Source organism: Notolepis coatsorum (assembly GCF_963971535.1).
Source record: "Notolepis coatsorum genome assembly, chromosome: 7".
Taxonomy (NCBI): Eukaryota; Metazoa; Chordata; class Actinopteri; order Aulopiformes; family Paralepididae; genus Notolepis; species Notolepis coatsorum.
The window spans coordinates 116,640,921-116,649,906 of record NC_140171.1 but is presented as its reverse complement, the minus strand read 5'-3'; the positions used below and the strand labels follow the sequence as shown (position 1 = coordinate 116,649,906).

At 41.1% G+C, this 8,986-nt stretch overlaps 1 protein-coding gene across 4 annotated transcripts in view; it reads right to left on the bottom strand.

Moving 5' to 3' along the window:
* Positions 1-8,986, bottom strand: part of trim25 (tripartite motif containing 25) — a 65,329-nt gene that overhangs the window by 10,134 nt on the left and 46,209 nt on the right. The window lies entirely within an intron of this gene.

The following is an 8,986-nucleotide window of genomic DNA, read 5'->3' as shown; positions in this document are numbered from 1 at the left end:
CTACCGAATTGACTAGGTTGCGCAAGTCAATCAATAGATTACACTTTCTGTAGGCCTAACACTCATTGTGACACTCATTGTGACACAACATGACATGTTAGGGTTGTCACCTTCCGTGATCATGTTTGAACCAATGTGTAAAAAATCTGTTTTAGATTAGGCTGTAAAAATCTGTTCTATAGGCTATATTTAGTCTAGTTTATTAGACAAAGCATTTAAAAATACTTTGATGATTAAAAAAAAATTGAACTAAGAGTGATTTGAACTTGTGACCATAGGCTCCACAGCCAGCTGACGAACGAGTTGAGCTAAGTGCGTCGATGTTAAAACTGAGTGACGAATGCATAATTTACACTTGTGCCAATTGCGTGCGTTTGTCTAAGTATTATTATTATCTACCGGTGTGGGGGCAAAACCTGCGTGTGTGCGAGGGCTCTCGCATTATTATTATCTACCGGCGTGGGGGCAAAACCTGCGTGTGTGCGAGGGCTCGCACATTATTATTATCTACCGGCGTGGGGGCAAAACCTGCGTGTGTGCGAGGGCTCTCGCATTATTATTATCTACCGGTGTGGGGGCAAAACCTGCGTGTGTGCGAGGGCTCTCGCATTATTATTATCTACCGGCGTGGGGGCAAAACCTGCGTGTGTGCGAGGGCTCGCGCATTATTATTATTATTATCTAGGCTCATGCGCGCGCTCATACCGGCGCTAGCGTGGGGGCGAAACTAGCGTAGATCAGTGGCCAATCAGAGCAACGCGGAAGGACAAGCCACTTGCCTAAAGCTTAGACGCGGGGGGGTAGGACACATGCACAACGAGAAAGGGAGTGTATTTGTGAAGAGTCTCACTCAATGGCAGGCAAGATGTGATGCTGTGCATGTTTCCTTTGCCCCCAGTTCTGATTCCCAAGGATTCCCCTTCTAGTATCGGCACTTGTACTTATGTATAATTAATGAATACAAGCCAATAACGGACTCAGGAGGGAGCCAGGTTCCATTATTCACAAAGCCTCAAATTGGGAGTCTATTTGTACTGATCTATAGTCAGCTTTGAATTAGGTCATGAAGAAGAGTGTTCCTTATTATCACAGACTCCTACTTGAAGCAGATTTGTCAACATGGACCCTGGGTCCCGGTCACTCCAGCTCCTACGATGGAATAGGATATATTTATGTTTTGTCAATCACTGGACATTTACATTGGTTTTGTTTACAAATTGCGCTGAAAATACACAGAGACTCTAAGTTTTCCTGAATGCACTCCTTGCCCGGTATTCCTGGTTGATCTAGTCAGTGGAACGTTGATTGTTGAGATGTATTCACAGGCATTTCTCAGACTTGATATAATTTGGAAACGTAACCACTGCGGCCAAATAGCAGTCCTTTTTAAACTCCTGCCTGCTTTATGTTTTATCTCTCCTTGTTTACATAATGTGTGTTGCACTGTTTTGGCACTTAACACTTTAACACCATTGAAGATACTTTTACACTGCATAGTAGTTAGTAGTACAGTAGTTTACAATCAATAGAAAATACATATGTACATCTTTAAAAAGAAAAGGTTTACCATCAAAATTAGTTTCAACCTCCCAAAGTGCTTACATGTGGGTTTTGTTGTGTTCTTATGTCATTCAAGGAAGCTTCTTGTATTTAAAGATTTGTCTGTATTTTTGTCTCGTTTCTTGTTCCCGTTGACCACAGGTCTCGTACTCGCAGTTAATTAGTTAGACATAATCGTTTTTGTTACGGTCATATCGGTCACAGTTCTTGTGAAAGTATTGCTATTAGTGGTGGGACTCGATAAACATTTTTAATAGAATTAATTCGAGACTTTATAGTTAATTAATCGAAATTAATCACATTTTAATCGCATATCAATATTTGATGCGAAAAGCAAAATTTTTCAATTCAAATAAATTTTGGTATACGAGTGAATCAATCAATATACATTATACATACGTTTAAGCAGCAAAATCCTGTATTAGCTACTACACAGACCAACAGATCAATAAAAATGTTAACAAAGTGCAGCAATTTTAGGAATAGTATATTATATAGAGCGCAAAGGACCTTTTGTAAACTCAAGCACTCCCGAGGTAAAAGTAAAACTCAGTACTTTCAAGTACATTCCAGAACAGTTGACCATTGAAAAAAAAAAACTCTTGATTGATCTAATTTTTTTTTTTTTTTATGAACAAACCAGACTAAGAAAAAAAGTTATTTGCGATTTCTTATACTTTATACTTATAGCACATGCATGAGTCTGGTCTCCTTTGAAAGGTAACATTCTTACAAAAAAAATCATGCGATTAAATGCATACATTTTTTTAACTTTTAATTCTTTCTGTAGTTAATTAATCTAAATTAATGCGATAAAATACCAGCCCTAATTGCTGTTTAGTGTTTAATTAACATTGTGAGTTAAATGGCCCACGTGAGGAATGTCAATGTTTTCTTTTTAACCGCAGGTGGTGATTTTCCCCCTTTCTTACCAAAATGCTTACCTATTGCCATATAATGGAGAAGTCTGCAGAATGTTGCTTTTAACCAATTTTGACTTGGCATAGATTGTTTACAAGACAGAATTTCTAAATCTGATGACCATTGCTACTACTTGTATACAGAGAGCTATGACCTGAACACCCTTTTGACCTTCGGCTCTGCGTTTACACCAGCATCCTAGATGCAGAACATGTATATCATGTAGGGTTGACCCCGACTAGTCGACTAATCGATCGAAAGGAGCCGTAGTTGACTGCCAACCTCTTAGTCGATTGCAAAAAAATATATATAATAATAATAATATAATATTTTTTTTTTTATCATTCTTTCCAAATGCAAAGAGGCCTAGAAGTGTGGCTAGCGCTAATGGCGCACATACCAGCGAGGCTAACTGCCTAAGAAAACGGGCACAGAGGCACTGAAAGAGGATTTCACCGTCTAATGAACACACTAGACAAATATCAAGATGTATCAGTGGACCAATTGCATGCTTTCGCAGAGGACAAGAAGCCTTCAGTCGACTCCTTCAGACATTAAGCACCCCAGACAGCCCAAATGGAATGATACAAAATAAAATATATATATACAGTATATACCAGTCGACTATCGGCAAATTTTGGCCAATCAAAGTCGACTATACAAATCCTTAGTCGGGGACAGCCCTAATATGATGTATGTGGATCATCCTTGAAGCAATTACATACAATCCAAGAAGAATCTGCTCTGCAACAAATCACAGAGGACTTTAATTAGCTTTGCAACGTGTGCCAGATTACGACTGCCTTTATTAAAATTAAGTTTATCACATTGAAAATAAACTAAATTATTAAATTAGTCTGAAAAGCAACATTTTACAAACGTATAATATCACTTATTACTTGTGTTTTTCTTTGGGCTCCTTTTTATCAAGGGTGATAATTCGGGACCCGACTGTGTTGGCAAATGTTTTTATTTCCAGTTTGGGCACATGATATGATGAGGGGACTGCATTAGTTAATTGTTTTGAATGTTCCCAAAGGGCTGGTTCTCAGGTGGTTGGTAATGTCCAGTCGTGTTTGCTGAACATGTGTATATTCACCTTTAGTGGGCAGGAGTGTTTAACCCTTTCACTACCAAAAGGTTAACACTTTCACTGCGACAATACAGAAGGTTAACCCTTTCACTGCCACGCGACAAAGGGTTAACCCTTTCACTACCACTACAGAATGTTAACCCGTTCACTACCACACACTACAGACGGTTGTGGTAGTGAAAGGTTAACCTGTAGTGGTAGTGAAAGGGTTAAGTGTTTCTCATGCTCTTATTTAATCACATTCAGTCTATCAAAGTATTTTTCATTAACTATATATATATTTGAAGATGCTTTTTTGCTGTTAAACCACTGTAATCAAGAAATTGCTGTAATTTTCCATTACAATGGAGAAATGTGATGCATTACTTCATGTGGACAACAGGACGGTCTGAGGGACAATCTGATTGTAAATCTGTTATGCATGTCCACCGAACACTTTACACTCAATGGGGCAAAAGGTTCCTACTTCATGTCCTTTGGTTTCAAATGGTTAGCAGTTCTCATTGCTTGTGTTTCAGTAAGGAATGCTAACGATGCTTATTGAATGGTTTTAGGGAAACTGAGGACAAATGTTGAAACTTTCTTCCCCACAAAAGTGTCTGGTTTAGAAAAATAATCCCACAAAAGTGTCTGGTTTAGAAAAATAATCAATTCAAAATCAAAATGTCAAAGTACCTCGACGTCAAAGCTTGAGCAATTGGAAAGAGGAATGAACAATGAACATGGAGAAAGATTTTATTGGTAACAATCATGAATCATTAAAAAAGAAAAAGATTAAACGGGTTTGGTGAATTACCTTTTACAGATGTTGTGAATTGATATTGACTGAACTGAATGTAATGAAGTGATCATTTGAATTAGAAAACATGTCTATAAATATTTTAATATATTTAACCATGCGTGTCTTTTGCTTGCTAGCAATGCTCTAAATGGTGCATAGTATCACAATAAATGGTATTGTATAGTATTTAAGGGTAAAATAGTGACAAGCCTACATGCCATACAGGAAGACAAATGTAGCCTATTAAATAATAAGTTTAACAATAAAATGCAACATGAAAACATTTAATATGAAAAGCAATACACTTAAGCCTACCACAGTTTTGGGTACAGAACATGTAGGCTATACGTACAAGCAAATGTGGACCAGCAATTTGGTATCTGGTTACCAAGCCATGACCTTCCTTGTCAAACAACATTGTCTTGATTCTACAAGTTCTCTTGTGATGGGATGCATGTTTCAGTAAACCACTGCTAGACCATGCTAGCTGGGGTGGCCAGTTTGTCTTCATCTCAGCCAGCCAACCAGTCGTTAGTTGGTACAGATTCAGAAAGCAAACCGGTGGAAAGTTCAGTTTTAAGTGAACCCTTTCACTACCACACTACCAAAGGGTTAACCCTTTCACTGTGACATTAAGCAATCTGGGCCCCGTTCCCCGTACCTGGTTCAACTAAGTCGATCAAGATGTCATTATCCAGATTCAGTTAACCCGATGTTTGAAGCCGGGATTTTCCTGTTCCTCGAAGGTGGATTCAGTCTCGTTAACTCAAGCCAGACTTGAGACCCAGGCTAAGTGCGCGTGCCCGCCTCAGCCGAGAAGGCAGCAAGTGTCGAGAGCAGAGATCCTGATTCTCTAGCGGCATTGATTGATTAATTGATTTAAAACTTTAGTAACATATTGCAGTAGGCTCAATCGCCTCGCCGACAAGTTAAATGCGTTATCTATAGGCTAATTTTAAGTCCCTCATTACCTCAATCAATCAGATTATATTTCTTTAAACTTGCCTGCTGGATTGAATAATCAAATGAGATCTTGCTAGCGAAAATAATTAGTTAAACTGTTATACAGAATTACGATACGGCTCTCTTACCCATTGATTGATGTGTGGTCGATCTTTTACTTATCTCCACTGTGGTCTAACGGGTTGTTCTTTTGACTTTCACGCAGACGACCGGGGTTCGAAACCCTAGTCTTTTCCTTCTTTTTGCAATATAGGAATAATTCAATTTGGTGCACGTTGAGAGCTATATAAAGAATGACATCCTCAATGCATGTAGATTTATAATATTTTAACTTAAAACCAGGCTACTTTGGCGTATAATCATTAATATTATATTCCAAAAATTTATATTGGAAACACGGGGTTTCGAACACCGGTCGCTGGGTTGGCAGGATTTAGCACTACCGCTGCGCCACTGTGCCAGATGGGATAAATTCATTGTTTATACATTAATGAACGAGAGACCCGTGTTTAGAATATTCTTTATTTCGAATGAAGTTTTATTTCTTTATCCTCATTCATTAATGTGACGTCAACGGCTCATTCAATTTCTCAAATCCGTCAAACAGCGCATCTCATCAGACATCTTAATCCCAGTTACAATTAAAATAACCACATAATGTGTACATCGCACCGAGCGAGCGCCACGGTATATATAACGTGCATTATTTAGGACAAAGTGAATTTAGTATCAGCATTTTGGGTCTATTTTACATTTCAAAAGCCCCCTCTGGAAGAATGGAGCACAAAAACGTAATTCAGAATGGTATAATGCAGATCGTAGACTGTGGGAATAATTTCAGGAAACGGGCTGTCACTTCTTTGCGGGGGCGTGGCGATGGTTGATCCGGCTAACTTGAACTTAAACCCTGCTTTCGACCAGGCTCAAACTTTTGGATCTGTTGTCATGGTGATTTGGACAATCCAGGTACGGGGAGCCGGAAAGTCCGGCTTAAGTCAGACTTCACCGAAAGTTATCCGGCTAACTCAGTTATCCAGGTACGGGGAACGGGGCCCTGGCCTCGTACAACATTAGTCCCCAGGTAAGCACTAAAGATTGACACAGTTACTGTTAAGTAGGGCGGTCAACGAATACTCTATATTCAAATGAATAATTGGCTTGTAATAAACAACAAAAAAGTATTGTAAAATGGATTTATTTATATTATATATTTATTTATAGTTGAGAGGAAGAGGTTGTCTTCCTCTCAACTTCTCGCGTGAGCCTGAATGCGCTGCATGACGGTTAGGAGACCCGCAACATCACTTTCACAATAATAATAAAAAAATTTCCCCCTTTCTTTTTTTCCGTTTTTCTCCCCTCCCAATGTTAGTCGTTATGCCAATTCCCAATCCCCTTCCTGGTCGTTGCGCACTCTACCCCCTACCGTCGGTCTGGGAGGGCGGAGACTATCACATGCTTCCTCCGACACATGTGTACCCAGCCCACCACTTCTTTTCACCTGGCAGCGCGGACTCTCACTGGGAGAGTGTAACGTGTGGAAGGTCACACTACTTCTCCCAAATCCTTCCCTTGCTGTGCAGGCGCCCTGACCGAACTATAGGAGTCGCTGTTTACAACGACCAGGACCCACCCTCGCCGGGTTTCCCACCCGCTAACACTGCCAATTGTGTTAGTATGGATGATCGGCCAACCCGGAAGCACCACAGCTGGATTCGATCCCACTGTCTCTGTGGTGGTAGACAGACGCTTAGTCCGCTGCACTACCCGGCCGCCCTAATAATTACTCATTTTAAGTATGTTTGTGTTTAAAATGCACAATAACGTGTAATATAGCAAATATAAATCATTGTTTGTGTCATGTTCATCCCCCCTCTCTTCTCGGGCGCTAGAAATTATAGAACTTATAGAACTTGTGGAACCTCGAGACAAAGTTGTATGCAAGCTATGTAAACTACAGCTGGCCTGCCTTCTTTCTGTATGCTAATGCTATGCACGTGCATTCCATTAGTGGTTAAAGTAACGTTGCATTCGTTCGGTACGAATACGTGTACCGGTACACCCCTATTGGCTATAGCCCATTTTGATGTGAAAAATGTACATTGGACATCACACCTCAATTCCACCTGCTTGCTGTTATAACGTACCACATGGACTGCAGTAGCAACTTGCTGGACTCAATGTTCCAAGTAGAAAAGAAAAATCAGATTAGCCACTGGTGGCCTTCAGCAGGCATACCATATCCCGTTGTAAATAACTATCATCACACTCGTAACACAAAACAGACCATCTTTATTATTTCTATGGAACAAATCTACAATTGGTAGATATCACTGAGATGTATTCCTAAAAAGGAAATCCCACTGCAAATCAACATTAAACTAATCAGGCATAACTTGTGGAAGGTGCTAATTTGGTAGAGCTATATTCCATAATGACACGTAGCTCTATCCACAATTCTGAAGAACTACAACAATGGAGCTTCCTGTCTCTTGATCAGCTTCCCACTGTCTCTCACCAGTAATAATCAGAAGTTAAAGCTCAGCCCTCCTCCTGTTTGGTAGGAGTGGCAACCTTTGACTGGCATCATCTGACACCTGCCCCTTTTGCCTCAGTGGTCCTTTGTAAAGCAGGAAGCTGGAGCATGTGCAGTAGTTTAGGGCTCTGGCCTGACGATGTGTACAGAACTGGCTGTGGGCTCATTTTGCTCTGTAGTAAAGCAACCATTCTAGAACTACAAGAGAGACCCAGAGTTGAATTCTCCTTTAAGAATGGTAAATGGTCTGCATTTTATAAAGTGCTTTTATTCAAAGCAACTAATGCCTCGCATTCACCCATCCACACACCGATGGCAGATGCCACCATGAAAGGTGCCACCCTGCTCATTGGGAGCAATTTGGGGTTAAGTGTCTTGCTTAAGGACACTTCCGACACGCTGCCCGAGAGGAGCCGGAATCGAACCAGGAACCTTCCGATTACCAGACGACCGCTCTACCTCCTCAACCACTGTCGCCCCACTAAGAAAACCCCACAGAGTTTGAGACGATCAAGCAGGGCCTATATGACCTATGCTTGAGTTGTCATCAGCCAAGCCAGATAAGACTAGGCCAAGAGAGACTGAAGTATAGGCATAGCCTACCTCCACCCTGCAGAATGCATAGCCTACCTCCACCATGCAGAATGCATAGCCTACCTCCACCCTGCAGAATGTATAGCCTACCTCCACCCTGCAGAATGCATAGCCTACCTCCACCCTGCAGAATGTATAGCCTACCTCCACCCTGCAGAATGTATAGCCTACCTACCTCCACCCTGAAGAATGCATAGCCTACCTCCACCCTGCAGAATGTATAGCCTACCTCCACCCTGCAGAATGTATAGCCTACCTCCACCCTGCAGAATGCATAGCCTACCTCCACCCTGAAGAAAGCATAGCCTACCTCCACCATGAAGAATGCATAGTCTACCTCCACCCTGCAGAATGTATAGCCTACCTCCACCCTGCAGAATGCATAGCCTACCTCCACCCTGAAGAATGCATAGTCTACCTCCACCATGAAGAATGCATAGCCTACCTCCACCCTGAAGAATGTATAGCCTACCTCCACCCTGAAGAATGTATAGCCTACCTCCACCATGAAGAATGTATAGCCTACCTCCACCCTGAA